Source organism: Helicoverpa zea, chromosome 8 (assembly GCF_022581195.2).
Source record: "Helicoverpa zea isolate HzStark_Cry1AcR chromosome 8, ilHelZeax1.1, whole genome shotgun sequence".
Classification (NCBI taxonomy): Eukaryota; Metazoa; Arthropoda; class Insecta; order Lepidoptera; family Noctuidae; genus Helicoverpa; species Helicoverpa zea.
The window spans coordinates 4,798,425-4,822,208 of record NC_061459.1 but is presented as its reverse complement, the minus strand read 5'-3'; the positions used below and the strand labels follow the sequence as shown (position 1 = coordinate 4,822,208).

At 35.0% G+C, this 23,784-nt stretch overlaps 1 protein-coding gene across 3 annotated transcripts in view; it reads right to left on the bottom strand.

Moving 5' to 3' along the window:
- Positions 1-23,784, bottom strand: part of LOC124632690 (roundabout homolog 1-like) — a 57,135-nt gene that overhangs the window by 23,433 nt on the left and 9,918 nt on the right. The window contains exons 1-2 of one of the 3 annotated variants that reach the window (XM_047167631.1): positions 18,863-19,012; positions 16,229-16,267 (exon numbers count right to left, since the gene is read on the bottom strand). The exons of 1 other annotated variant lie outside the window; for it this stretch is intronic. The gene's annotated coding sequence lies outside the window, so the exon portion shown is untranslated. Of the gene's footprint in view, positions 1-16,228; positions 16,268-18,862; positions 19,013-23,784 lie in introns of those variants that run through there. One more of the 3 variants, XM_047167632.1, reaches the window with a different exon arrangement.

The following is a 23,784-nucleotide window of genomic DNA, read 5'->3' as shown; positions in this document are numbered from 1 at the left end:
TAATTTTTGTATACAAGTAGCTAGCTTGAAAAATTCTTGTGCAATTCAAAGGCAGCACAAGACAGTGGAAGTTAGCGTCATTTCAGATTTGAATAAAATCGCGTTTTGCAATTTTAATTTCTCGGAACTCGGTGTAATTAATGTCGTGCTTTAGTGTTTTTCCTTTTGTTAATGGCCGCTGCTTGATGAAAATATTCTGTTGTACTGACATTAATATTTAGGAAGCTGGAGAAGAGAGAAACTGGGGAAAATGATTCTCTGTAATGTATCTAACGAGGCTTAGTAATACTTGATGTGTACATATCCATCTGCACAAACAGGATTAGAATACATTCTTTTGACTATTGTTAATCCGTTTTTGAATAACACTGTTTTTCACTTGTTTTTATTATTTTTTACGCAATAGACAAATGCGGCTTCTTGGTATGTGCCTATAATTTATTGGTTACATATTTGTAGTATGTGCTTGATAGTAAATAAGTCACGCTATGGGTCATAGAAGGTTTGAAATTAAAACATTACTTTTTATATATTTCTAAGTAACTCTATATCTATAAAATGGAGATCAAATTTTATAGCGACGTCCCATTTTTTGTGAAACACCCGAAGTGGAGCGAGTTGATTGGGGCCATAAGTTATTCTTTCGAAAACATTTTGTTATGATATTAAAATCTCCTGTAATAAGATGTTTTGGCCGACAAGATAAGATACCGACAACGCGTTGTAAATAAAAGGATTAAGGGTTTATATTGGTTTGGTATGTAAGCTTTTTATTAGATCGCTGTTGAACCGAAATATATAAATTCACATTATTCAATTATAGGGACAGCTACCACATTTATAGAATAGTTGGGTCAGTTATGCATAGTGAAAATGTCTGTACATAGGACTTTTTATAAGGCTTAGTTAAATATAAGCTTCTATGGTAATTATACCCAAGACAATGGAAAATCAATTATGTCTCGCGCATATCTGCGCTGGCTTGCCTACAACGCGTTGATTGTCAACATACCTCCTATCCGATATTTCATAATATGATATTAAAAAAGTCGCCTATCACAGAGGAAGTATATAAAGCCAGTAACACAACGGATGCTATTCAGTTTAACGACACATTACACTGCAATGGGAAACTGTTAACATGAAATAAACCTGATTGCATCAAAATAGATGCAGCAGTTGCAGTCATCTCCGATATTAGTGCATTATCGTGATGGGTAATCTGACAGTTTGGAATTCAATCGGAAATCTGTTATGTTTTAGTTGTTTAGTTTCGTGTTTGATTTGTAGTATGGTTGATTTTAATAATAGACATTATTTGTGTTCCTTCCACGTGTATATATCTATACTAATTTTATAAAGAGGAAAACTTTGTTTGTTTGGTTGTAATGGATAAACTCAAAAACTATTGGACCGATTTTAAATATTCTTTCATCATTAGAAAGCTATATTATCTGCAAGTAACATAGGCTATATTTTATCCCGGTGCGGGCAGTAGCTCCCACGGGACGCGGGTGAAACCGCGGGAAAACGGCTAGTAATATATATTTATCAGCTCTTTGATATATCGTATTTTGTATGCTTTGTTCCAGATATGCAAACAAAGTGGAATCTACTTATTTAACGCTGTGACATCTTAAAAACATCTGAAACACAGGTAAGTTATACATAGGTACCATTTTTTTAATACGCTGAAAATTTCAATGAAGGGTTACTGATAAAACACCCACTCAAAAACACAGAACCAAGTAAACAATCAAAAACCAAAAATAAATTAATACAAAATTCTCACGGTGCACATGTCTACGCACATGCGTTGCAGCGTCATTCAACGAAAACAAACGTGACCAAGGTTAAGTTTATAATTTATAGCCACTACAACGATGACAGGTCACTGCTTGAAAATAATTACCCGATTGTATAAACAAAGGGTCCTTAGAAAGAAGTACTTGCGGTCATTAAAATATTTCTCTGGCTATAGTTATTTGTGTTAATAAACTTGCATAGTTTTGTACAAAGACTTCTGTATGTAGGTTATAAATAAGAAATGAGCATGTTTTCGAAAGCATTTCTTTTTGTAGTGATTGTGTAATCATTGCTTACAACTTACTAGATATCACGGCTACAAGGTACTGTAGCTATCCTTATAGGTTAGAAAGTGGTATGGAAATAACAAAAATCCATGTTTGTCGTTTATATTTGCGTACATGTGACAACTGCCTTCAATTTCGGACCACACTAAAAGACATAATAGCTTTGTTGACTGTTTCACTTTCAAAACGCGACCCAAAGATAGCTTCAGCAAACGTCCTAAATGTCTGTACTTCAACATGTTTATTCTTCACATGGTTACATTGCGACTTTGTATACACAACTCGTATATACAAAGCTTACATAGATTTCCCTAAAATATCAACGGAATTTGCCCATATAATACAAGTGTAATATTTACTGTACTCGGCCCTATAAGTCATGTCAAAACGCTTATAACATATGAAAATATTTTGACTGCAGCCTTTCAAGTTTATAGGTAAGTCTCACGAAACCTGCGCGCTCGCACGATCACACGCGGTTGCCGTAAACGTGGGTGTTATTATAAAAATAAATGAAAACATCCATACTGAATAATGTTTGTTTTGAACGGGTTAACCGTGGAGGCGTGGACCCACACAAAGAGGGATTGATCGCACCGAACTTGTAAAATATTAACCGCTCTACTTTTGGAATTGATTAATTGTCAGTTGTGCGTACAAAACGCGAGTGCCTGCCTGTTCCAATTTAAGAACAGTCCCAAATGTCTATTTGTCGACAACGCAGCCAGTTTTTTAATTGCCGTTACCATCAATCGCTCAGCCGACGTTGATTTACAAGCTAACGACCCATCTTAATGGACAATTGGAATTCAAAATAGACGTTTCGTGTGAAAAGTGTTTGACACGGGACGATTAGTTTTTTGGGCGGTTTCGACATGGTAAGGAGGGTATTGTCACTCGGTGCGTGTACCCGAAATTGCACAAGTTTTTACGAAAGTTTTGTACAATGCGCGTCTCGTTGTTCACAATGGTATATTTTTGTTCGTGCGGTCGGTACTGACAGTTCGCGTGATGTATTGGGCTCGGGCAGAGGATTATTTTTACCCATTTCACAAAGTTTGCATGCATCTATTGTGAACGGCGGAAGCGGCTTCACAAAGAGCCTAAAAGATTATTGTTAAGAGGGAATTTGGGATGCTTGTGAATGATTGGGGATTTGAAATATAATATTTTGCAATGGATAATCATCTTACTCATTTGTTTTGGTCAACTGTAGAGCTGAACTCTAAGTATATGCCTACGTAAAAACTTGTCTATATTTTTAGAATGTGGACCAATTTGGATAATTAATTCATTTACTGTATATTGATCACAATATATAAATAGAAAAAGAAGAGCAAAGATTTAATTTTTCTTTTATGACTTCATAGGTTGTATAAAATAACTTTCTACCAATCTCTTAAACCAAGTCTAAATAATTAGATACGTAATCCTTGCTGAATGCTTACCTACCTAACTTCAATTCATCATCAGAATACCCAATACAAATAAAGCTTAAAAACAGAATTACAAGAAACTTACAATCCCAAAAACAACCTAAAGCACCCCGTCCCATTCAGTAAGTAAATAAAAAGAGATTATTAGCGGAGGCGTCAAAGAATCGTCATGTACCAAAAAAATAACAATAAAAGGGACAAAGTTAACACCCCCAGCTTAAGTTAGTGCCAAACTTTTATAACGTTGGCACAGAAAAAGCATGTCGCACCTGGGACAATTCTTTATTCTTTGTACCTTTAGATTTTTTATATTTTTCAATATAGCAAAAGTAAATCGCCCGTAAAAATGTCGTGACTGATGTCATTTGTTGTTATTTTTGCTTTGACAATGCTTTCGCATGCATTGATATACTTTCGAATTTATCTACAAAAGTTATATGTTTCATTCAGAGGCGCCAGATATATTCCTTTTTTTAATTTATAAATTAGTTTGTCATTCTAGAACTGCCAAATTACTGCATCAAATAAAAAAGAGCACTAATCATTGATTTAACAGTCTAATAAAAAATAACGTCTTTTCATCATACATATTAATATAGTAAAACTTGAAAGAGACATAAAACCACAGATCGAAGCGCCACAGACATAAATATTAGGGTGCGTCCACATCTGGCGAATGCGCCGCGAATGCGCAGCACGCGAGCCGATCGCGAGCTACGCGCGTGCAGTCACTGCAATAGTTCGGTGCGCCTCTTTAGCGCAACTCACGCAAGGCTCGTATAGAGCGCGCGAGCGGCGCGCGATCTGCGCGCAATCAGTTCTCGCCCTTACAGTTCCGTATATTGGCTCAGTACTATCGAAGATGGCAGACGTCGCGCGCCGCCTGCGCGCCGCTCGCGTGCGGCGCTTAGGTCGCGCGCGAGCTGCGCGCGGGCGGCGCAGAAGCGGCGCACGAACAAATATGCACGCGCGCAGCTCGCGGACAGCTCGCGATCGGCTCGCGTGCTGCGCATTCGCGGCGCATTCGCCAGATGTGGACGCACCCTAATAGAATAACGTGTGCCAACTTTGAAGTCGTTGTGAAATGTCAAAACGTCTAAAAGAGCAAAAGTTTATGTTTTTATGTTAGTATACCGATCAAAGTTCTGAATTCCTTTGCGGTTGGCTCAGAAACTGCAGCGAGATAAATATAATTTGAAGAATTTTACGATTTTGTTTTATTTGAATTTATTTTATTAGGTTGCGACATTGCTTGACGACTGAGAGACTGTAAAATATATAATTAGTGTTTTATTGTCGTTTTGATTTTTTTATGTGTCGTTTGTTTGTGCGATAAAGTGTATTTGAATGTGTAGTTATTAGCTACAAGATATCCAGTAAATATTATTTTCTATTCATGCATCACTTCAAAAAAGTAACACTCGTAAGCAAACACGTTAAAAACTCAAACTTAACCGACCCCACCTAGAATAATTCACATTGATACATAAAACAACAAGCTTTTATACCATCAACATTCCAATTATTATCATTGCATGCGATTCAATTAGCATTCAATTAACAGCAAGTACTTATTAATACATTACATATTAATGCGTTTATTGATTTCGCAAAACGCCACCATTGAGTGCTTACACGGTTCAACAGAAACTGTCACAAATGTCCCATTAATTATTGAAGATAAGCTAATAATTAATAAAGTGTTGATAACCTTTTTGACACGATTATCTGTCGTATCGTTGAATTCTTGATCTGTTTTGTCACAAAATTGTAGACTGGTTAATTGAAATGTTCATAGATAAGTAGTTGTTGTTTAGCGATAAACTGAAAGTATTAACATAAGCTACCACGAATTCTTTGGCTGTACACTTATTTAAACTCACCCTAGAAAATATTTTTCCCAAGCCACCATAAAAAAATATATATTATCTTGTCTCCTAAAAGGCTTTTTTTCTTAGCGATAATTTAACAAACATAAAATTTCACTTTCGCCCCAAAGTTACGTAGGCAAAAAACTACGAAAAGGTCTTGTTTCTCAATGGACCATCAATTTCCTAATGTTTCTAACCTATTCTTATCAATCAATTAGGTACCTACACCTGCTATTGTTTTATATTCCCATGGGAACTTTCATTTTCCCGGATGTTGAAGAATATACGTTCATCTGGTAGCGATATATCAGACTCCTTGAAGTATATTCAAGATTCTGTCAGATGTTGATAAAATTGTAAATAAACATTTTTAACTTCATCGCACTTTATATGAAGAAAATAATTTTAAGATAGGTACATAATATGTACTTTCATTTAGTTACTATCGGCAAACTGTTAGGCTTAGCGGCCAACATTGAATTATAGGTTTTTGAAAGGGTATTGGTTGGTCTTTCGATGCGCTATCACCAGCGTTTAGCTAAAAACTTCACGTAGAAGGTAATAAATACGTCGAATTAATAAGTACATATTAAGATAAAGAAATAATGCAATAAAAAACATTGCACAGTGGCTATAAAATATTTTCATTTGGCATCTCAAATAAGTTTAGCTGAAATAAAAACTGTTATTTATTATCCTGCTGTGAGTTCAGCCAAGTGGAGCGGTCAATAAATACAGCGAGAACATTTTGTGAATTTCAGAATGACTCATAAGTTGCAGAAGTTAAGACCTATTGTGTAGTGAGAGAATAACCTGGTTTTACAAAACCAGAGGAATTGTTTACTTATTGCCTAATTTACGGCTGTTTTCGACTGTAACTTTAGAGCTGCAAACCCGAATTGTTGTGCAGATCTGTGTTCAGACACAATGGTTCAATTGAATATAGGTAAAATGTATCGTAACTGCAAGTATATAACACATAATATAGGTACATTTCTGAATGACTGTTTTATTATTATAAAAAGTTTATCCCGGAAAATAGGAAAATAAAAATATGTTCTAGATAGACAGATAAAAATTACTAGGTAATTAGACAGATAAAAATTAATAGGCCGCCCTTATATTTTCTAGAAAATCAATTTCGAATATGCTAATAATGTAGGCCACTACTAACTTCATTGCCGTGTTCCCTAATAAATTAAAAGTAAACAAGTTTTATGAGTACAACTAAAAAAAACGTTTTACAATGTAATAAATAGTACACTTCGCGTGTGCCTTTTAAAGCTTTTTAATTTTAACAACCATGTAAAACTATATCGAACCTATTCACGGCATTTACATGAGAACATGTAATATGCAAAATACTTGATATAAAATGTAAGGCTGTGTGTTCACTGGCGTTGCCACGAGGCAACTCGGCCAGGCACCGAGGCAGCTGTGTATAAATCTCTCCGAGCCGTCAATAAAATTTTGAATAATTTGACTCTCGCCCACCGCCCTCGGCCAAGTGTCAAATTTTCCACGTCATTAAACCATGCCTTTAACTTTAAAATTAGAGTTTTAAAAAATTACAAGCGGTTTTTGATTCGCGCCGGGCACGTATTCAACTAAATCATGTTATGCTGTTATTGCGAAATTGGGTGATTATTATAAATTGATGGTACAATTAAGGCAGCTGATTAAATATTTATCGAAATACAACATATAAACATGATGTTCCAGGTAACATCGTGTTTATTTATATTGGCTCAAATAACGTATTTACTTATAACGTTATTAACTATGAGTAATTATAAACGGCCCCTAAAAATCTTCCCAATCAAAATAGCTGACATACCGCTCGATAAGGTACAGAATATAAAATGGAGTTCCGCGAAACTCCCGCCTTTGAAGTTGAGGAATTTCTCGAGTTAGCGGTTGATTCATCGCGGAGGATATTTCTGGCGCCTGAACTCCATGACTATACGTACGCGCGTGGCGAAAGCGCGGTTACATTTGTTTTGCCGAGACGAGCAGTTACACACGCCGCAACGATTAAACACCCATACAGTCTTGCTCAATGTTTGACCACATGTTTCTACCATCATCGTACCACGCGCGCTATCAAAATATTGACCCTCTTATCCACATCGCGGTTGCATTGGTACTTTATACAAGTGTGTCCACCTCTTTATTTGCTTACCCTATTAGCGGGTACTTAATGTTCAGGCATCTGCCATTAAAAATATTGATTTAAGTGGCGTCTGTCCGGCAAGAGTGAAGGAATTTCCTCTTATCACACACGAGAATTACGACCAATTACGGCTACCTACTACTTGTTTTTTCTGTCGAAGCTCCAAATCGGCTCGTTAGGGTCATTTATTTAGGATGAGTTTTTTGTCAAAAAAAGGGATGCTTAACCCTAAAGGGTGGGCTGCAACAATTAAGGAGCCGTTAGAGTTAAAAAATGTCACCCTTTCAAAGGCTCTTCGCGTGTGCAGTGTCCAAAAAAGTGGACAGTTTTTATCACCTGGGTTGGAAGTCACAAAATGTTTATCGCCACTCGACGGCATGTTGATTTATGTTTCCACCCCAAACGGGGACCCAACCGAAATGAATTAGATTGTTTAATTGGTCATTTATTTTCGATGATAACGTCGGTTACAGCGTCGAATGATTTTAGGTCAGCAAAGTGGTGTCCCAAAAAATCAAATTATGATTTAATATTTTTTAAATGAACTGAATTTTAGATGTAAAAGCTTGATGTAGAAAATAAAGGAAAATAAATTTAGGCATCAGCTGTTGATCTAACGTGAGATTTATTACACATAATTGCTATGAGGAGCACGGTATCTCATGTATTATGGATTATGCTCGAGAAATATGGTGTAAGACAAAAGATACAAGAGCTCACATAAAAACTGGCTAATGACCGCCCCACACTTTCCTTGGCCCACCCGTGACGTAAAAATTAAAGGCTTATCTTAAATTATGCTTAATTGAAGGGTCTAAAAATACAGATTGAAATTCAAAGGGTTTGATTGATAGCTCTTACCTTAACGTGGTGTTTTTGATAATGGATAAAATTTAAATTCCGGAATTTATTAGCCTAATTATCATAAGATAAGTTACAGTGTACAGTCTGTAATAAAACGTTTGATATTGATACTGAAGGCGTTTAAATTAATAAAATTTGAATCAGTATCTCATCTTAAAGCTAAAGAGTTTATTAAACAAATGGATTGATAAGAAATGTGAAAGTACTTATGTCTTTACAACCTGTAAACATATTTTATTCATTTAGTATGGTGATTTGGACTTTTCTTACTTTTATCAGTACGTCGATTCTATAAAATTCAGACAACAACTCGCATTTCACTTCGCTATTCACTCTCACTTCGCATTCGGTTCAAAACGTTCTAAAAGTCATCTCATACTTTATCTGTCAAAATCTCGAGTTTAATTTAGTCCAACTCGCAAACACGCTCGCAAGAGTAGCGCTAGTGTAGTTTGAGAATGCCAATCACGAAACTCACGGCAGATTCAGATGCGAAGTTAAGAATGAAGTCTTACAGAATCACACCACAGAATCAATAAAAAATAATTAACTTCAAAGCCAAATACTTTAAAAAAACGTAATAAAAAAGGTGTCTATATTAAGCTCAAGCAAATATGAATATTAAAATAAAACATTTATGCCAAGATGCCTCACATTCATTCCTACTAGAATAACGTAAAGAGCCCGCAAAATACTGACGGAACTTGATACAACACACCGAAACAATACAAAGCAAAAACCACTTAAGGACTACTCACACAGCTTAAATTACAATTGCACAAACATAGCACTCTCTTTGACAAATACTAAACTACTTGTAAATTAAGAGGATTACTCGAAATAAAACCTTTGTAGTACATGTTGCTGTTTATGAGCCATAACATGATTCAAGCAATTAAAGTCTTTTTGTAATGGATTTAATGACTTTTTTACATCGCATGCTCAGACGCAGCCTCGTTAGCGACAAAACAGCGCTCAGACTTTGGTGGCAAATTACGGTAGCTAATAAATTAGTATAAAAAGGAGTGTGTCTTCTATTACGTGCACCTATAAATACTTATACATGTACTAAACTTAGATGGTCTCTTATGCTTTGAGTTTGATGAAAGAATAAAAGAAAAACCACGTAAGATGACACCGTTGTCAATATCTGAAAAAACCTAAACTAAAACTTCATGGACAAGCATCGCAGATAGAGCCACATTAGACAATAAACTTACTTTCATTTAAAAAAGAAACATTTAAGCCAAAGCACCGAAACCTGAACAAATAAAAAATGTATTTACTATGCAATCTATAAGCTTGAAAACACAAAGCTCAAAAACTACTTTCACGAAAGCTCCTACAATTGTTGTCTAAGTCCAAGAACAGAAACTCGCATTTTGTTAAAAGAATTCAACGGAACCATCGCATGGAGATTACCTTTTTACCCAGCTGAGAGAAAACAGGTTGTATCAAATAAATTAAACAAACAAATATCCAGGAAAATGTTTTCTTCTAACCCTACTATAACCGACATCTGTATGCGCGAGAAAAAATACGAAGTACATTTTTTTAACACCAAAAAGGTTTCAGTCGTAATCAAATCCTGTTAATATTCAGGGCTCCGGTTACACAACCAATGCTTTATGAATTCGGTTTAGAGATTCCATTATGTTATTTATGGGTCGAATCGACCGGTATTTATGGCACAACTAATTACGAACATTTGCATTTTAGTGTTTGTTTTCCCACAGCGCGTTTATTTCCTGCTTTCTGTGTGTGTGTGTGTTTTTTCCCTGGCGGATTAAGCTTTAGTGATGGCGATAATCTGATTTAGATTTTGTTTGGTTAATGTTTTAGGCGAGCTTCGATTTGTTAGTGCAAATAAATGGTGTGATAAATCAAGGGCGTGTACTAACATTTCTATGTAATGTATGTGCATAAAACATGCCTTAAGCCAGACAGTAACATAGTACCAACTTGTTCTGTTACTCGAATTGAAATGTTAACACAGCTCCGAGCATAATAAAACCCGAAACACTATTATAAAGAGCTCTTCACAAACTGAGACCAACAATACCACGTGAAATAAGCTCCAAATGAAACAGTTTATTAACACAAAACCTCCACATTTAAGTCTGAAACAATAGAACATTGTTCGTAACAATACGTGCACTATTCTCCCTCCTAATTCCCCTTAAATCATCTAAATGAGGGCCGCTTGAGTGATCCGTGAATTTCAATAACACACAAGAACTATCGTTTTAATTAGCTCAACAAAAACTTACACTGAGAAACATAAAGGTGTTTTACAACAACAGATGTTCGAACAGAGAGAGTCGTTTACGATGTTTTTGCTACTGGACGTTTAAGAAAACGCATATGTTTTTCTTGAGAGGTTTTTTGTGAAATTCTGTTAGCAAAATGGTCTTGTTGAGTTTGAAGTAGCCTACTTTAGTCTGGTAATTTTAGCAAGCTCTCGGTTTTAGTGCCGTGTTTTATTTTTATACGTTCGTACTTACAATGCGGTTGCATCTGAACGTAGCTGCGTAGCTTTGTTTGTTCTCGTTATATAAATAAAATGAAACATCAAAACCTTCAGGTTCATTTGATTTTAAAATCTTGATATGCCAGTTAGAAAATAAATAATAAATATTTTTCACGTACATAATACACAGTGTATACATATAGCTTAATGGTCTGTTTCTAAATAATAAAAGCATTCAATAAACTGCAATTCAAATACTAAAAGCTCAGCAAACTTAAATGCAAAAGTTAACTATCCATTCACAGGAGCACGCGTTCATAAAGGCTAGGTCATTATCACAGTTCAGGATCAGCAAGCGAGACAAATTCAATGGGGACCATAACTCGAACGAAAGAGCCGAGAAAAGTCTGGCCAACGTCAATGGGGCGAAAGGACCGAAAGACCGAAGGACCAAATAGAGATGGCCATCGGATGTGGGTGGGAATGAGACAGTTAATTCTAATTATGACCGTATTGTGTGGCGAAATTTTATTGCTATCTCATTGGCGCGCTCATTACTGAGTCGGGCGGTAATTGTGTTCTATTGTAGTGTTCGGCAGACGACAGTTTTTTTGCCCCAAACCGTGTGAATGTGGGACGGGGGTCGCAATTTGAGTGGAGATCGCTGACATTGTGTTTCGTAGATTTTTGTTTAAGTGTCCGTGATTTTAGTTTGTATAAAATTTTGTTTGTCATGCTGCTTGGGCATAATTTTAAGGGTAAGTCATGAGGGCAGAAAAATATCATTGATTTAATCATTAATCATGGGTTAAACTACCAAAAAATCACCACAACTATAACGGTTAACAAAAACATCATAACATTTTAAAAAGCATCCCGGATAAAAATAAAAACTTTACATTTCAACATCGCGCAATAATCCGATAAATTGACTTTACACCATCGAATTCATAAATCGAAGTTGTCCAAATCCTTGAACAAACAATCGCATTCTATGCGTTAAAGTAACGACCTCTTCGGCTTTCGCTAAAAGGATAACAATATAAATAACTCCGTTTATTGTGTATCTATTTCTGAACATGTTGGCCTTTTAGAAGACCACTGATGGATTCTAAAGTTTCATCGCGGCCTGTCGGAGCGATTAGCGCCTTGACAGCTAATTTATGTACTCAACTTACTGTTCTATTCCCGGAGGGAAGGTTGTAGACCTTGGTACGTATAGACACGGCAAAATGAAATTGGGTGACTGCATTTTTCTAGTATTTTTAAGTTTTATAAATTGATAAAATTGAGTCATTTTTATGAAAAATGTATATCTGAACTAAAAGGAACACTTTTGTCACTTAATACTATTGTATCAAAATAATAAGCGAAAGCGAATAAATGAAATTAAATTGATAAATAGTAACTGCTGACAAGCTTAGCCTAATGACTAAAAACCAAACATTATCCCACCATGCTCCCACTATTAGCCAGTACGCTAACAGTCTGCTTAATAAACATAAACATATATAAATGGGCATATTAATTCCACGACAGCCAATTGCTATCAGTATCGTAAATTCGGCTAAAACCAGTGCATTGCATGCAACAAACGATCATTATCGACTATAATACTGGCAGATGCGCGAAGCTCACACCTCATTGCTTTTTCCGTGACATTGCGCGATACTATAAAAGATATTGACTTTTGTAATAATATCAAAAGATCCTGTTGATTTATGATAGTTTTGAGAACTTCTGTTGCTTTAGAAGAACACTTACTAAATTACATTATCTATGGGACATGAAAATTAATGTTTTGGATAAAAGGACCAGAAGTTTTTGGTCCTTATGTACAGTCAACTGCAGGTCAGTGGTAACAGTTTTATAGGAAATTGTACTTATTACTATTGAGTTGAGGTGCATGACAGTTACCACTGATGTGCAGTTTACTGTACTAAGCTTCATTCTAGCGGGTGGTCTTTGTGTCAAGGTTATCAAGACTAGGTTCATTGCGCGACATAATTACTCTTATGAATGTTTATTTTATTCGTTATAATTAGTCACTACTATCTTTATAATTTATTACTTTATCCAGTCGGGTCAGTATATATTTTTTTTTTCCTGTAATCAGTTTTTTTTAATAATATTTTGAAACAGGCAAGTCTACGGTCTATTACTTAGACTAGTTGACATTGTTACAAATCCCGAACATTGTGGCGTATTCAAACCCCTTTGCCTCTAAATCTGGAACAATTTTCGGAATGGAACGTCTTGACAAATAATTTAAGGACAAATTGGTCCAACAGTTCAACTATTAAATGGGTTTGTTTATGTAGTTAAATATTTCACGCGCCACATATGGAGAAATAGAGCTTTTACTTTTATTTTCATTTTGTTAGCATTTAAAGTGAGTGGGTGGACATGTTAAATACATTAGTAATCTGTTTAAAAATAACCATCTTTCATAGATGACAGATTGCATTAATTTATACTAATATTATAAAGAGGAAAACTTTGTTTGTTTGTTTGGTTGTAATGAATAGGCTCAAAAACTACTGGACCGTTTTTAAAAATTGTTTCACCATTCGAAAGCTACATTACCCACGAGTAACATAGGCTATATTTTATCCCGGTACGGGCAGTAGTTACCACGGGACGCGGGTAAAACCGCGGGAAAACGGCTAGTTACACTGATATTTTGGTCTTATAGTTATAAATTATTCTCATATAGCTCTATTATCTGGCAGAACAGTTAAAGTTCAAAGACGAACCGCTTAACAAAACCAAAACTTAATTCAATTAACCGTCCAGTATTAATTATAGAGATATATTAGTTAATTGCCGCAAGCGTTACCACCTACTCTACTAAACACCGTAATTTAATTCAATATTACGATCACTATCAAGATAGATCCAACAATTTTTAAAGGAAAACACAGTTAATTTCGTACCGAAATATGTAAATATTTCAAACTGTAATATCTACTTCGAAACCCGTATGTGAGTATCAGAGTGCCATCACTTATCATCTTTACAGAGACATAAATTCACGAAAAATCGTTATTCCAGGCCATCACCCTAAAAGCAGGGCTGCTTGTGTGCATTGCATGCTCGTAAATTACCCTACGACGACGCACTAAAATAGCGTAACACCCCAATACCATGGGAACGAAGGACCCACCCCACGACCTCACGCTAAATGCCTTCAAATCTGTCGTTCGAGGCCGAATCAAAAAGACATCCAGATAGACGTAGCGACGCGATTAGAAACGCCCGTTCAATAAACAATTTATAGGGGATAAAGAAATTTCTCAAACACGAATGATAAATGCATCAGTCACGCGATGAAAGAGCTGCGTAAATTGGAATGAGGCGGAAGACGAACAATGAAGGAGCAGGGACGCAGCCGGAAGCATCGCGGATTTTTCCCTGTTATCCCAACAACAATGGAAGTCAGTTTCAATACTCACCTAGCCTACCATCTTTTGTTTAATTAATTATCCAACGGACAGAATAATTAAGCTCAAATTCGAGGCCGTGATTAAAGCCGCTCTATTCTAAAATATTAATAATATCAGGTGCACATTGTTTGGTTGTTAAATGGAGGTAATTATCTGCGTGCTTCGTGTAAATTTATTGCACAAATTTTATCAAAGACCACCCCAGAGGAGAATAATTTCGACGTGTTTGTTTAGGTGAAATACATATTTTCATGTTTATTTAGTGATAATGCGAACAGTATATCAATTAATGTAGATGTCGATAGTTATGAATGGAACAGTAGCAGGAATCGGTGATCGGTCACTCAGTGACACTGGTCTCGATAGACTGGCGTCCAATGGAGCGGGAACCATCTATGGTTTCATGGCACCAGCCGCCATCAATCAGAACGTTCGCAATACGCCCGATAATGTATCGCCAACAACCCAACATTTAATTGTTGATGGATCGCTATGAATCCCCGACAGGCGAATTACATGGGCGAATATAATATTCTCGTGCGAAGAATTTTTTCATTCGCTCCAGCCGTACATATTCGATACGGATTTATTATTTTCATCTTTACATCTTACCCTCTTTTGGGCTAGGAAGCGATACGTGAAATGACGGAAGATATGAAGGGCGGTAATGGAGGAAAATTGTACTTTATTCGATTTTGATAGACTTGGATGGTGGATTTAGACCCGATGTCACTGAAGGGTTTCGATGAGCTGTGATACGTTTTTGATAAGGCGACATTTTAGTTCAGAAACAAGACTAAAAACGTCGTGGGCAAAAATAAACTATAAAATAGTTTCCTTAATCAAATATAAGTTTAGACAAAGTCTACGTTTATCATAATCTGGTTAATTAAAAAGAATTTGATTAACTAACTGACGTGTACGCCTTGGGTGTCCTCCAACATAAAGCTATGTTTTTTTAGACATCATTATCTTAGTTCAACAAGGACAACTTCTGAAGTAGCATTTTGATATATTTGTCTTGCTTAGATAAGCTCCCGGCTCAAATGTCAGTTGGTTTAAAAAGTAGGTAAATAGTTTATTTAACTAGAGCAGAACCTTATATCAATTAATGTGCCTCACGAAATTTTTGTGGGTTGCTTTTTAAAAATTTCTGATATAAATAGGAGCAGTTGCCAGAGTGAGATTCCGAACAAACAATAATCATGCAATTATGAAAATCTGAAGTTGAAACTCTTTGTAGAACTTGCCTAATTATTTTATTTGTTTATATGTTATCTCTATTGACCTCATGAAACTGACCTTTTAATATAAAACCGGCGATATAGAAAGTAGGTCCTGTATAGAATTTATGTGACAACCGCAATGGGCTCTCTATCATAAATATCGTCAATGTCAAGTTTGTCATACATCAGAGATGACTTCGAAGTCTATAAAGCGATGATGTATGGGAAATTTGTTGATCTCTGACGTAGTAAAAACTAATTATTCAAACTGACAATTACGATAAGAGTTTACAGCAGTCATCAACACAAGCTGTTACTTCAGCACTACCCTAATAAAAAAAAAATATACTTGCTATAGTTTAAGTTAAGAAAGCACGCAATTTCGCAATATCCTATTGAAAATAACGCACAATTATTTTCATCCCCCAAGGTCAGATAAAGCGGATGAAAGGGATTTATATCAGTTGTCCAAACCACCCGATTGATTTCAGATAGTATAATTTAATTTATAACCCCGTATCGATAACCCATGCGCTATGGGAGCGGTCGCCCGCACTCACAATTACCTATACGATAAGCGTCTTATTTACGAGCCGACAGACGGCTCAACGAATTAAAATTCATTGTTTCTTATCCTGAAAATACATACCCAAAGATACACTTAGGTCAGAAGATATCTCTGCATTATCTGTAACAAGAATAGGCTTTTAAAACGAGAGGCGCTTGATACCAAGTGGAATAATTACGTGACCTCTTGAAATTGGAACTTTCGAGGCGGACAGGACTTCCAGTCATCCATTTGTTTCAAAGTTAAGGTGATATCGGATTTCGTGAATGGATTCCAAGTTTTCGATTATCGGGTGTTAGATAACAATGGATGATAAGGGTCGCTTTTATAGCTCAGATATTCTCGTAAAACGACGATAAAAGTTTCATTTCATGGAGTGAAAAGTTTATCGCAACTGATTGTTTGTATGGGTTTTTTATTTTTGTGATAGCGTTTAAATTGTTGGCTACTTTGGAATTTATTGATCTGGTATTCTGTAATCCTGTCGGGGCTCAATTCATTAGTGTTAGAGCGAGCAGTGAAAGGTAGTGCACCATGTTCCGGCGTAGCAGACCGCTCTAAGCGCTTTGCAGTGTACAATTGCACGCAAAAGCGCGTACTGTAGTGCATGCCGTGGGCATCGATATTTTTTGTAAAAGTAACGATGAAATAAAAGTTCGACAACCTGCCAATCGACTGAATTGCAACTGCGAACTCTTGCGAATCCTCGCAACGTAGGTTTACTTCACAAACAACTGGTAGTAGAATTTATTTTTTTGCCCAATGTATGCAGAGCTTTGAAATTATTCCTGTTAAAACAATGATGAATACTAATAAGAAGGCGCACGTGCATGAAAACGTACCAAAAATATTTTTCTTAATTTCCCCCTTCATTTTGCAAACAGGACGGGGTTTTAAGCAGTGAAGGGCTGACGGTGATGCTGGTAAATATGCGCATGTATCAGTATTGTATGTTAAGCGTATGATGGGCGCAGTTACAGATGACCTCAGAGGCTGGGAGCCGGGAGCATCGGGGGACGGATTCGAACCATTATTACTCCAATAGCTGTCTCGAGATGGAATAATTCATTGATACTTTTGAGTCACTGTGTGATTGTTCACTCACATGGTGTTTATTATTTTTATCGTCAGTTGCTTTTATATTGAAATTCATCCCTTTGTTTTTAGATAACGTAAAATATTCATTAAAAATATGTTTGCAAAAATTAATCTAAGTTCTGTATTAGAAATAGTGTTTATTTATAATAGCTAACACCTTGCTTGGGCTTATCTAACCCTTCACAACGCATACTTGAACAAACATATTCAAATTCAACTAGGTAGGTACCTTTGACGTTTATTCTGTCGTCATGTTGTGACAACTGTTGACAAGGGATAGATAAAAAAACAAACTGCTCATTCAAGTGACAAGTACCTAAAACTTAAACTTTTTTTTAATTCTTATGTTAACACCACAATTTATTTGACCCTTTTACTATTTGCGATAAAATGACTTAACTTAAATCTATTCTTACCTCAGGATAAAAACTATTAAACAAAAAAAACTGCTACATATTTTATTTTTTATTTCCGTCGCGCTAAGTGAACGTAAAATGGATGTATCAGATGTTGGAGTTACAAGAACTAATGTATCTATTTGTAACTCGTGTTTCCTGCTTTTTACTGTCTCGATAGCTCGGAAATACATGTACATGTATCTTTTAACAGGATTATTGTAGGTATTGGATATACAGCGTGTGTCGAAGGGTTAACTTTTTGTCATTTACTGGGCAATTAATTTTAGAAGTGTTGCGTTAATTTTCTTTTTTATGTTAATTTATTTATTCATTTAAGTAATTCGTACATTACCTTTAAGTAACGAGTATTTTATGTGCAAGGATATAACTATAATACATTTTATATGTCCAAAGCCCAAGTGCCAAGAATGACAATAAATTACAAGTTTTGACTTTTTAGATATCAAGTATTTGCTAAAAGTAATGTATGTTTCAAATACTTCTAATTATGACCTTATAATATAAAAACAATCACAGCTTTTTTTTTGCAAAGGATGCGATTTTTTGCCGTAAGCTTATTTCCCGTCCTACATATTTTCAGTACATTTTTGCTAATTCATCTCGTCTCCTCGGCGTCGATAAGTGGTCGGCTTGGCCGGAACTCGGTTTTTTCATGCCGCAAACTCTCAAGAGCCTCGCAAAATGTCTTCGAAATGGCTTTTTCTCTTTTTTAGTACATTTCAACATTTTTTTTACAATGCCAGCACTTAAGTTCGGTGGTGTTGGGATGTTGGAGCCAATGTTTGTAGAACTCATTCGCTTTGGACAGAATTTCTCTGGTTGCGGCTTTATGTCTTTGCTTTATTAGAGGATACTTCGAAGATAAGTACTGTTGGTTTTTAGATTTAGTGTGTTATGTTTGCTTGTTGAGATCCTGTTCATAATTGTTAACGACTAGAGTAATCAGTGATAAGCATACATATAAACCGTAGTAAGTAGAAACATACAGTAATAGATTATAACGTTGATTAAAAAATTAACCTATAGGTATCACAATCGGTTCATCATACATAAATAATTTAATGAAGGCACATACATAACAGTGTAACAATACATGCATATTTCTGTGTTATCATAACACAGAAATATGCATATACCTATTGCAAAAATTTTGGAAAACGTTAATTTGCAAAATAAACAAACAAGAATAATAACTTACACGAATAACAAATCCATTACAGAAACCACGACAGTCATTCACTAAAACACTCAACAATCCACTAGAATTCTAAATTCAAAAAAGTCACGTAGAATCACACTGACGTTCAAAATTCGCGCCAAAGAAACGAAGCGCGCGACACCCTCCCCGCACGAACGTTGAGGACGAACTAAATCGGTCTCGTCGGCAGTCTAGACAAGGGCGGCTGAGGAGAGCGAGGGGAGGGGATAGGGCGAATCAACCCCGGCCAACATTTGCCCAGAAAACGGCCAAGCTCAAACATCAATAAGGAAGTATCTTATTAAGTATTAATAACGACGACTTTGTACTTCAATTAGATAAAATCATTTGACGTGGTATCCCGAACAGAGATTTGCTGCAGGCGATACCGAACCAAGATAATTAAGGCGTTTTGGTATTGGATCGAAAACTTTTTGCCTGTAAGCAAAGTTTGAAGTTGGAACTTTATTTATTCTTCGGTTGGGGCGGTTTGCGTTATTTGTTTTTCAGTTTTCAGGTATCTTTTGAAACAATTTGGGAATATTTGAGATGTAAAGGGCAAATGGTCGATTTTTTCTTCCCCGACAAAAAAAAACTTTTGCTTCGTTACGTACGTTGAACTTAACTTGACCCTCCTAAAAACCTTCGTAGTATTATGTAAATATCGTCTTGATAACTGATAAAATTTTATTATTTAAGATTTTTTAAAGAAAACATTTTCAGCAATTTCGCAAACACCAAGTACCTATTCAGCCGAAAATAATACAATAGACATATTTTGTCTGCAAGTACACTAGAAATAGATTTTCTTTATGAAAATAAAATCTGCTTGTACAAGAAGTTATTGAACTGTAACAATAACAAGTGCGAATCTTTTACTTTGTTTATTATTCTTAACAACATTTACTATAAACAAATTCCATAGTTTAATCCGAAACATTCGTTGGTACAGATATTTTTGGACTTAAGAATAAAAAATAATTAACACAATTAAAAGTTCGATGGTTTCTTCAGTTAAGGATTTCAGTTCTTAAAATGATTCTGTTGGTATGAAACAACATGTCCGAATTTTTTTAAGAAGCAAATTGTTAAATTTATTTTGAGATGTAGTTATACGTAAAATGGAAATGAATAATTCTATATCACAGTTTCTATAGTTACTTAATATTATTAGAAGTTATTTGATTGATCGCGCTCATGTAAGGAAAAACTTTAGAGATTAGAAAAAAATACCATAGTAATAGGTATTTCTGAATAATTTCCTTTAATTCTATAAACTCAGTCACAGCCTATTCAAAGTTATTTTAAAGCGTTACTAATGGTAACGATGACTTCTATGGTGTAATGTTATTATTTGGAGCACTAGGAACGAAACAGTTTTCAGAACTAATAAATATTATTATTTCTTCGTAGAATCAACGCTCTGACAGTTGACTGATTTCTGTTTAGCAAATAGTCCAATAAAAGTTTCATTGGTGAACGTTTTATTGCGAATGGAATTAAACAAGCAAAAACAAATATAAATTGCTGAAAGAAATGAATACACATTGATTTTCTAGTCATCGGACTTGAGAAAAGTGCTTCTTCATCATCAAAATTAAATATTACATTATGTACCTATTACACTTTTAATTCCCCAGCAAAAATAGATTCATGAAAAATTCAAAAAGCTTAAAATTCCATTCACAAAAAACTATCATCAAATTAAGCTATCTAAAACGAACCCCACTTAATATCGGACCAATTTTTATTAAAACCCACGCTATCATCAGTTAGAAATAACTAATAGATAGATAGGTATTCTATTAATAAAATGTCTGCATTGTTGCATTGAGAATAATCCGTATTGATCGAGTCTAAATTTAGTTCCGCGCTTAAAAGGAAATGTTCGAAGCGCAGAATCACGTGGACACCGATGCGAAAACCGTTTGGAAGCTGTAATGTTTTACTCTAATTGCTTATTGGACTTATCTGTCCTGTCCTGTGTCCTTTAATAACCTCCTGTTAAAGTAATAGGACAGACAAATAGCTACTTTTTATTTAAAAGGACATTTTAGCGAATAATAAAAGTCTATTGGATAAAGGACGAAGTTTGAAGCTGCTTTTTTATTTTGTGTACGGATCTAAGCTTTTTTGTTTTAATGACAGTTTAGAATTGTTAAAATAGACGGATGAAGTTTTAACAGGTTGTTAAGCTTTTCTTTTTACGAGTTTTAGATTACAGATATTATCACTCTTCTCTTGTAACCATGTTTATTTCAATCGAACAGTGTACTACAAAATCCTCTATTTGTTTCGCAAAAGTTGTTACATTAATCATTACTTGCATAAATGCTTATACTAGGATTCTAGACATGTAAATACAATTATCATATTTAAAAATAGAACACGAAATTAGAGCCCTAATCCACGGTTACACCTCAAACAGAAGATGCGGGTGTAATGACAAATTGATGCACTTATGACGCGTCGGTTTAAGCCTACGCATGTACAGGCACTGAATAATAGAGTCGTGATGATGGAGCAGAATTCTGTGTATGTTAGCTATGCGGCATTCAATGTTCTTCAATGTTTGAATAAAGAATTTTGTGGTATGTATCACGAGAAATTGTTGAGAGTATTTTGTTTTAATCGCCCCAAAGAATAGAATGCCTGCAAGTGCATAGATGTGTGTGAATTTCAATAACTTACCTTTCTTTGGATTTGACGAGAGATAGGAATTTGACTTTGCTATTCTGGGGTTCTAGTGTCAAAAAATCTATTGCTCGTTAGCAAATTCACAGGTAGGCAGGTCGAGTAAAATATAAATTATTCTGTTCATAAACGTCAGTAAAATCTGATACGAAAAATAATGTTAGTTAAAAACACTTTCCTTTTTCGCGATTATAGTAGTTCACTATAATAATCCTAATACATCATTTATTTATAAACTAATGCCAAATGGTTTACTAAACACTCATTTATTCTAAACCAATGATTGTTTACTGCTCAAACCAAATAATATTATTATTTTGAACTATGCCAATAACGCAAAGAATGACATTCATAACAAGCGTATTAGAAAACAATTGACCGGTCACCATTTTGTTTAAACTTGCCATTTCCTTTGGCCATTATCAAAAAAACTTCGCTTTCAACTTGCTTAGCTATCACTCATAAAATACCTGTTACCTACGGATAGTTATATTATTATTTTAGTTCAGTTATATTATCAGTTCGATATTTATACATTTGCTTTATCAATAGAAAAACAACAAAAAATATAAAAACAGTTACAGACTTTCCACAAAACTTTATCACAACGCTCGATGCGACAGTTCCGTACAACCGTCTATTCTTAGAACCAACACGGAATGTTTACGTAAAACGTATAGTGACGGCTAATAGACGGTTTAATCGTGAAGTTTGCTTAAAGTACTGTAGTACTGGTTAATCCCCACGTCGAGTTAAGCTCACAGAATCTAAAGATAAAGTGTGTAGCCGGCCTTACGGGCGCCTGTCTGAACATAGCATTATCTTTTGTGAACATACGTGGGTATTTGCATACCGTTGTTTAGACTTTAGACTGTACCTACCTATTTTTTTTCTTTTTAATGAGGTTGTTTATAAAAATGTGTTTAGGTAGCCTACGCAGAGAAGCTAAAATGTGCCTCGATTAATTATACTGAAGTTGTATATTCTTGAAAATTAAACAGAAAATTTTTGTTTGAAGCTTCCGATCAATCAAAGTTGGCGTCAACCATCCGTCATCGGCTTTATTAAGTTGTTTACGGCAAATTTTCTAGTGTTTTTTATAAATCATTTAGGTTGTAAATAACACTTTGAGTAAATAATTAATATCTTTGCTTTTGTGAATGATTATGACATAAATGAAAAGTATCTTACAATCAATTATATTGTTATCAGCATCTTAATTTATAAGTACGTAGTAAACGTAAACACTGAAATACCATTTTGCATATTAACAGAATACTCGAGAATAAAGCTCTGAACATCTTCACTTTAAAAGTAATAAAGCTGCATAAAAACCATCTCACTTTACCATCCGTCTTCGAGCGTAATACAGTTGTCTATTAATATCGGTCACTGGTTTAAAAGAAAACAATGTTGTCTATGCCAAGCCATAGTCAACAGTGGCTATGACAATAAAACAATGGTCCGAGACGCGGTCGGAAACACTTCCTTCCTAAATCCATTAATTTCACAGCTGTAGACAGATTTAAGAATTATAATAAACTGATTTAAAGCTATAGGTACTTTTACTTTCTGTAAAAAGGGAAGGTAAATTGTAAGGTAAGATTGGTGAAATATTATTTAATACTTTTTAGTATTCTAAAAAAAGCTGCTTTGAACTTTATCATAGAAACTATTAAATCCAAAATCAAGCCAAAAACTGCTAGACCAAAGGATACAAGTGAGCTCGATCTACGTGAATCGGATTGTTAATAATTAACAAAATGTAGGGAAGCTGTTTGTAACTATAATATCAAGACTACCAACACTTTAGTCTGCCCGTGACCACAGATTTTATCGCGGTTATATTAATATTATTTAATCCCGATTTTCGGATCCTTTACATAATATTTATGTTAGATATGAATCCTCCTTGCTACCAACCTGGACTGACCAGGCTGGTATAGAAGAAGAAGTTATGACGGAGAGAAGGATGACGGACGTTGAAGATGTCACATCGTGATCATATAATTAATTATTGATATTGTATTTGCTATTCAAAGTTGGCTTCTGCTAAATCCTTTGTAAGAAATAAACCTTACCAGGTTAAATGTTTATAGACGTGTGTTATTCATTTTCAAGTACCACTTCTGATCTGACCTCTAAGAATACATATAATATATTACAGAATAAAGGATCCGAAAATCGGGATTAAATAATATTAATATAACCGCGATAAAATCTGTAAA